Source organism: Schistocerca serialis, chromosome 11, assembly GCF_023864345.2.
Source record: "Schistocerca serialis cubense isolate TAMUIC-IGC-003099 chromosome 11, iqSchSeri2.2, whole genome shotgun sequence".
Taxonomy (NCBI): domain Eukaryota; kingdom Metazoa; phylum Arthropoda; class Insecta; order Orthoptera; family Acrididae; genus Schistocerca; species Schistocerca serialis.
The window spans coordinates 209,656,690-209,665,208 of NC_064648.1; positions in this window are offsets into that span (position 1 = coordinate 209,656,690).

Genomic DNA, 8,519 nt, shown 5'->3' on the forward strand with positions numbered 1-8,519 from the left:
AAATGGCGACGTCCACGCACAGGTTTTTTCAACTTCGGGAACTAATCGAAGTCTGGTGGACTCCAGGCTGTAAGGAGGATACGGCAACACTTGCCATCCGTATTCGTGCAGTTTTTGGGCTACAACACTGCCGACACGTGGGCGAGCATTGTCGTGGAGGATGGGTGGCAGACCGTCGAGAAACTGTGGCCGCAGGAGAAGGAAATTAGTGTTTAACGTCTCGTCGACAAGAAGGTTATTAAAGACGGAGTACAAGCTGGGAATAGGGAAGTATCGAGAAGGAAAGCGGCCGTAGCCTTTCGGAGGAATCATCCCGGCATTTGCCTTAAACAATTTAGGGAAAACACGGAAAACTATATTAGGATGACTGGACGCGGATTTTGAACCTGTTGTGTCCTCGTTGCCACTGTGGTATCTTGTACGGTTCCACAGGAATCAAGGTAAAGGATTTTCTTTGGTGACCAGTATCGAAGTCCGGACAGTTGCCACGCTGGACATTTGCCACGGTTTTACCTGCTCCGAAGGGTTGGGTCCCTTGTCCCCCCCCCCCCCCCACCTCCTCCTCCTCCTCCTCCTCCTTCTCCTCCTCACCCGCCCGCCCAGTTTGCTTTCGAAGTTCCTAACGTGACCATCAGTATGGAAGTTATTACAACGAACAAGGGCCGGCCTCCTGCTCATTACAAAGGTTGCGCGTATCTTAAACAGAGGGAATCTAAAGAAGGTGTTGTTACATGGATGTGCTTACGCCGAAAAGCGGATCATTGCAAGGGAAAGCTGCTTTCGAGGAACGGAGAAGTGTTGAACGTATTAGAACATCTCTGTGGACCACCTGACGATGCAGCTCTGAAAGTGAGAAAGCAAGTGGAAAGGGTCGAGAGAAGGTCTCGAGAAGAAACTACACAGTTATCGGAGATATACGCGGATGAAATGGGAGATCTACATAATAAAGTTTATGACTTTGTTACAGAGATGCCTAATTCAGAATCTATGAAGAGAACCACGCGTCGTCGATGGAGTCAAGAGTGGGGGAACCAACAAGAGCGTAAGAACTCTTATGAAATTGATCTTCATGAAGATCTATTAAAAATGGGAGATGGCAGTAGTTTTCTTCTGGAAGACGATAGATTAGAGGTGAGAATAATGATTTTTAGTGGAAGCAAAGGAAAGAAAGTTTAAAAACATGTTCCCATTTTTTTATGGATGGAACATTTAAGAGATGCAGCAAGCAGTTTGCACAGAACCACACCATACACGTAGACTTAGGAGGCTTGTTAAAGAAACAAACATTCTTCCTACTGTATTTGCACTGCTCCCTAATAAGAAGAAAGACACGTACGTTCGTCTGTTTCGTCTGATAAAACAGGCAGCCTCTGAGTGAACAAGTAAAGGTGGACTTTTGAGGCAGCTGCGATATCGGCCATTCGTCAAGTTCTTCCCACAACTGAAATAAATGGATTCTATTTCCATATGAAGAAGAGTTTATGGAGAAGAATTCGTGTTCTCGGTCTAACTGAGGAGTACCGCTAGAGCGAGGATTTAAGACTTCACGACAGCATGTGTGCAGCGCTGGCAGTTGTAATACCGGAGGACGTAAGCAATGGATGGATTGAGATTCATGCAGAAGCTCCTGATAACGGAAGGTTCTCTCAATTTTTGGACTACTTTGTGGATAACTGGCTAGAGAATGAGGATATCGCAACAGAAATGTGGGACTGTTACGGAAAAAGGCACCGAACGACGAATGCTGTTGAAGGGTGGCACAACAAAATAAATAGTATTATTGCAAACCCTCACCCTAAAATCAACTATTTGGTGGAGTGCTTGAAAAAGGAAGCAGAGCCTACAAACTGCATGTACATGAAATTGGAAATGAATCTTGAAGGTAAGAAGAGGAAGAAGAAGTACTTGAACCTGGACGACAGGATAGAGAGAATCGTAAAGAATTATGAAGAGACTGGCAACATTAGGCCTTGCTTGAAAGCCATTGCCCATATTCAGAAACTGGACTAAAATACGTTAAAAATAATGTATTAAAAACTATGAAGACCACCGAGTCCTTGCACGTTACTCAGATAAAATTATTAAAACATTGAAGCAGCATTATCGGAGCTAATATTAAGTTGTAATTGTAAATAGAGTGTACATTAGTTCAGCGCGTTTAGGCTGATTTTACACACGCCAGAATGCTAGATCACGGTCCAAAGCCTATGCAAAGTGTGATGCGAATCAGCCTTTAATGTAAAAATTAAAAAGTGTTTCAAGCCTCACAAAAGTATCCCTATTGTTGTCACGTTAAGATAACTTTTTTCTACCTTCCAATATTATGGCCATACTATTAAATAATTGTGAGTTTTAAAATAGTTTTCTGAAGCTTCAGAATCGCAGCTATCACCTAAAATATCATGATTTATTAAACTGATAGTATACGCTTTCGTAAAAGAAAATGGGAACTGAACCTTTGAATTGCCCCTAAAATTGACATCCCAAAACTGATCTGAAACTAATGTTGACAATTTTGGCACCTCAAATATTTTTTATTTAAGTTTAGCTGCAAAAATTTATAGTAGGTTTAAATCTACTTAAGTACATTTAGATATAGTCCTTTAAAAATTAAAATTTCTTACTAAATTGTTGACTATCTTTAAATAGATCAGTAAAAGCAAGGAGCTTGCTACTGAAAATTAATTGTTACTAAAGAACATCAGAAACAAATGTATTAGACCTACTTTTCTTATGCATTAGAGACTTTTTGAAAAGATATTTGATCATTTCCTCTGTCACTGACAGTGTAATTTCAGTTGCTTTGCAACACCAGGGATATCTACTTCTAAATTATGTTTGCAACTGTTCTCATTTCGAATTCTAGAATATTTACTTCGTCTTCTTTGGTGGAGGAATTTCGGAAAATGCATTTGCTAATTCCACTTACGTGGCACTGTCATCAGTAACATTACCGTCGCTGTCGCGCAGTAAAGGTACTTACCGAGCCTTTCCGCTGGTTTACTTAACATGGGACCAGTATCTCTTTGGATTTTCCGCCACATTTATTGTGCGAGTTTCGTTGTGAAAACTATTAAATGCATCGCGCATTGAAATCCGCACCAAATTTCGAGCCTCAGTAAAACTTCACCAATCTTGGAGATTTTACGTTCGTCTAAATTATACTTGCCTTTTGCAGTGCTCCTGCAACAGCTTTCTGTCGTGTTTTGTGTACCATGGGGGATCAGTTCCGTCTCTTATTAATTTATTTGGTATGAATATCTCGAGTGCCGTTGATACTATTTCTTTGAAATTTAGCCACATATGGTCTTCACTTACATAGTTTGGAAGGATTGGAGACTATCTCTTAGAAAGACGTCAACCGAATTTTTAGCTGCTTTTATAAATAGATATATTTTGCGTTTAGTTTTGGTGAATTTCTTTGTTGCGGAATTGAGCCTCGCTACGACTGCGTGTTCACTAATCCCTGTATCCGTCGTGATGCTCAGGTTTATTTGTGGCTGAGAGGTCAAGTGTGTTTTCGTAACCATTTACAATTTGAATGGCCTCGTGAACTAATTGTTAAAAATAATTTTAAAAAAAGCATTTAGAACAATTACGGAAGTTGTTTCCTATCTACAGTAGGGTCTGAAAACGTATTTTTGTCAACATACGGAAGGTAGATTGAAGTAACTGCCAACTATAATTGTATGAGTAGCGTACCTGTTTGTGGTGAGACTCGAGTTTTCTTTGAACTGTTCAGCAACTGTTTTATCTCAGGCCGTGGGTCGGTAAAAGGAGCCAGTTATTAATTTATTCCGGTTGTCGAATATACGAGGGCAGTTCAATAAGTAATGCAACACATTTTTTTTCTGCAACAGGGGTTGTTTTATTCAGCATTGAAATACACCAGGTTATTCCCCAATCTTTTAGCTACACAACACTATTTTTCAACGTAATCTCCATTCAATGCTACGGCCTTACGCCACCTTGAAATGAGGGCCTGTATGCCTGCACGGTACCATTCCACTGGTCGATGTCGGAGCCAACGTCGTACTGCATCAATAACTTCTTCATCATCCGCGTAGTGCCTCCCACGGATTGCGTCCTTCATTGGGCCAAACATATGGAAATCCGACGGTGCGAGATCGGGGCTGTAGGGTGCATGAGGAAGAACAGTCCACTGAAGTTTTGTGAGCTCCTCTCGGGTGCGAAGACTTGTGTGAGGTCTTGCGTTGCCACGAAGAAGGAGAAGTTCATTCAGATTTTTGTGCCTACGAACACGCTGAAGTCGTTTCTTCAATTTCTGAAGAGTAGCACAATACACTTCAGAGCTGATCGTTTGACCATGGGAAAGGACATCAAACAGAATAACCCCTTCAGTGTCCCAGAAGACTGTAACCATGACTTTACCGGCTGAGGGTATGGCTTTAAACTTTTTCTTGGTAGGGGAGTGGGTGTGGCGCCACTCCATTGATTGCCGTTTTGTTTCAGGTTCGAAGTGATGAACCCATGTTTCATCGCCTGTAACAATCTTTGACAAGAAATTGTCACCCTCAGCCACATGACGAGCAAGCAATTCCGCACAGATGGTTCTCCTTTGCTCTTTATGGTGTTCGGTTAGACAACGAGGGACCCAGCGGGAGCAAACCTTTGAATATCCCAACTGGTGAACAATTGTGACAGCACTACCAACAGAGATGTCAAGTTGAGCACTGAGTTGTTTGATGGTGATCCGTCGATCATCTCGAACGAGTGTGTTCGCACGCTCCGCCATTGCAGGAGTCACAGCTGTGCACGGCCGGCCCGCACGCGGGAGATCAGACAGTCTTGCTTGACCTTGCGGCGATGATGACACACGCTTTGCCCAACGACTCACCGTGCTGTTGTCCACTGCCAGATCACCGTAGACATTCTGTAAGCGCCTATGAATATCTGAGATGCCCTGGTTTTCCGCCAAAAGAAACTCGATCACTGCCCGTTGTTTGCAACGCACATCCGTTACAGACGCCATTTTAACAGCTCCGTACAGCGCTGCCACCTGTCGGAAGTCAATGAAACTATACGAGACGAAGCGGGAATGTTTGAAAATATTCCACAAGAAATTTCCGGTTTTTTAAACCAAAATTGGCCGAGAAAAAAAATGTGTTGCATTACTTATTGAACTGCCCTCGTAATTTAACCTCTGCCCATACTATGTCACAGGAACTATCTGCATCAAAGTCGATTGTGAGCTTACGTTATTTTTCCTTAAGTTGTCCTCCTTGTTTCTGTTGTAGTGCAGAAAATTACATTTACTGCTTTTCCCTCCAGAACCTAAGATGCTTTCTCTGTGACCCTGTAAATACCAGAGCTAAACAATGTAGAACAACAATGTACGTTACAAGCGTAGCATTCTGTATTACTTCATTTCCTTGTTTCTAACATTTTAAAATTGTAAGTCGACTTTAGATGAGATGTCAATCATAGATGTTCTTATCTCTATTTAGTGAACGCGTTTTCAGTCATGTTTTGAACATTGTCCCGCTACACTTTATTAACTGATGTTTCCAGAGAGTAAATTAACATGGAGTATGTCGTTCTTCTTTTCAAACATTCACAAACCCATTTATTCTTTCCCTATTGTCTTTTGGGTATGCAGTTGTAGTAATTAAAGTAGGCACAAATGCAGTGACAAAAAAGAAATGATTAGCGTACATTTGTATTCTTGTGTCATCGTTCCTTTCTTGTTGCTCCCATGCCGATGGACTGTTTCTATCGCAATCGGTAGGCGTGAAAGGAAGCTACCGTACAGACAGAGGGATCTATATTTATACTTCTTGTTGTTGTGGTCTTCAGTCCTGAGACTGGTTTGATGCAGCTCTCCATGCTACTCTATCCTGTGCAAGCTTCTTCATCTCCCAGTACCTACTGCAGCCTACATCCTTCTGAATCTGCTTAGTCTATTCATCTCTTGGTCTCCCTCTACGATTTTTGCCCACCACGCTGCCCTCCAATGCTAAATTTGTAATCCCTTGATGCCTCAGAACATGTCCTACCAACTGATCCCTTCTTCTAGTCAAGTTGTGCCACAAAGTTCTCTTCTCCCCAATCCTATTCAATACCTCATTAGTTACGTGATCTACCCACCTTATCTTCAGCATTCTTCTGTAGCACCACATTTCGAAAGCTTCTATTCTCTTCTTGTCCAAACTAGTTATAGTCCATGTTTCACTTACATACAGGGCTACACTCCATACAAATACTTTCAGAAACGACTTCCTGACACTTAAATCTATACTCGATATTAACAAATTTCTCTTCTTCAAAAACGATTTCCTTGCCATTGCCAGTCTACATTTTATATCCTCTCTACTTCGACCATCATCAGTTATTTTGCTCCCCAAATAGCAAAACTCCTTTACTACTTTAAGTGTCTCATTTCCTAATCTAATTCCCGCAGCATCACCCGATTTAAGTTCACTACATTCCATTATCCTCGTTTTGCTTTTGTTGATGTTCATCTTATATCCTCCTTTCAAGACAGTATCCATTCCGTTCAACTGCTCTTCCAAGTCCTTTGCTGTCTCTGACACAATTACAATGTCATCGGCGAACCTCAAGGTTTTTATTTCTTCTCCATGAATTTTGATACCTACTCCGAATTTTTCTTTTGTTTCCTTCACTGCTTGCTCAATATACAGATTGAATAACATCGGGGAGAGGCTACAACCCTGTCTCACTCCCTTCCCAACCACTGCTTCCCTTTCATGCCCCTCGACTCTTATAACTGCCATCTGGTTTCTGTACAAATTGTAAATAGCCTTTCGCTCCCTGTATTTTACTCCTGCCACCTTCAGAATTTGAAAGAGAGTATTCCAGTCAACATTGTCAAAAGCTTTCTCTAAGTCTACAAATGCTAGAAACGTAGGTTTGCCTTTTCTTAATCTTTCTTCTAAGATAAGTCGTAAGGTTAGTATTGCCTCACGTGTTCCAACATTTCTACGGAATCCAAACTGATCTTCCCCGAGGTCCGTTTGTACCAGTTTTTCCATTCGTCTGTAAAGAATTCGCGTTAGTATTTTGCAGCTGTGACTTATTAAACTGATAGTTCGGTAATTTTCACATCTGTCAACACCTGCTTTCTTTGGGATTGGAATTATTATATTCTTCTTGAAGTCGGAGGGTATTTCGCCTGTCTCATACATCTTGCTCACCAGATGGTAGAGTTTTGTCAGGACTGGCTCTCCCAAGGCCATCAGTAGTTCTAATGGAATGTTGTCTACTCCCGGGGCCTTGTTTCGACTCAGGTCTTTCAGCGCTCTGTCAAACTCTTCACGCAGTATCTTATCTCCCATTTCGTCTTCACCTACATCCTCTTCCATTTCCATAATATTGTACTCAAGTACATTGCCCTTGTATAAACCCTCTATATACTCCTTCCACCTTTCTGCCTTCCCTTCTCTGCTTAGAAGTGGGTTGCCATCTGAGCTCTTGATGTTCATACAAGTGGTTCTCTTATCTCCAAAGGTCTCTTTAATTTTCCTGTAGGCAGTATCTATCTTCCCCCTAGTGAGACAAGCCTCTACATCCTTACATTTGTCCTCTAGCCATCGCTGCTTAGCCATTTTGCACTTCCTGTCGATCTCATTTTAGAGACGTTTGTATTCCTTTTTGCCTGCTTCATTTACTGCATTTTTATATTTTCTCCTTTCATCAATTAAATTCAATATTTCTTCTGTTACCCAAGGATTTCTATTAGCCCTTGGCAGAACTAATTACATACTGACATAATCGTCGATATTGCTTTCGTTTCCCAAAAGTTATAAATATTTCGATTTCGGAAAAGAAGCTCTGTATTTGGCCAAGATGTCGAAGAAGAAGGTCCCTTACGTACTGGTTGTATCGAGTAAGATGTGGAGACGGCGGTTTGAAAGCGGACAGAAGAAGTGCGAGGAAGGGCGTCCCTTACCTGAGGGCTCGCTACCTGGCGAAGGGGCGAGTGTGGCCAATGTCCGGCGTGGCAAATGTCCGGCATTCACCAGAAGTCAGGTTAAGTGAATGTATTTGCCTTCGCTGATGACCTCATGATTTGGGGTGAAACTGAAGAGGACGTACAGATCAGACTGGTACTACAATACAACTGCACCCATCTATTAACAGGGTTCTTTATTTCCATATACAGGAAGGTAGTCATCTTTAAGAGAGTCCATGTGTTGTGGTACAAGCTCCTCGAATCATAGTCGACATTAGCGTCACACTATAAACACTACTCTCGTAGCCGGTGACGTGAACTGACAGGCGCCAACTCTGATAGTGACTGAGACTAACGGCTACGGCAGCGGCAGAGCCAACGTGTTCCTGCAGTAGTTTTCCAGAATATCCACAGAAGCAAAGAAGTAATTTCCAAAAATTTTAAATTTATTAACGACATCGCCCAATTTGTTTTTTAAATTCCACACAATTGCACAAAGTTTTCAACACAAGTAGTAGAGAATTTAATTTTGGAAGACTGATGGTAATAACGTTGACTGAAAATGTATGAAAGTGTCAGATAATCT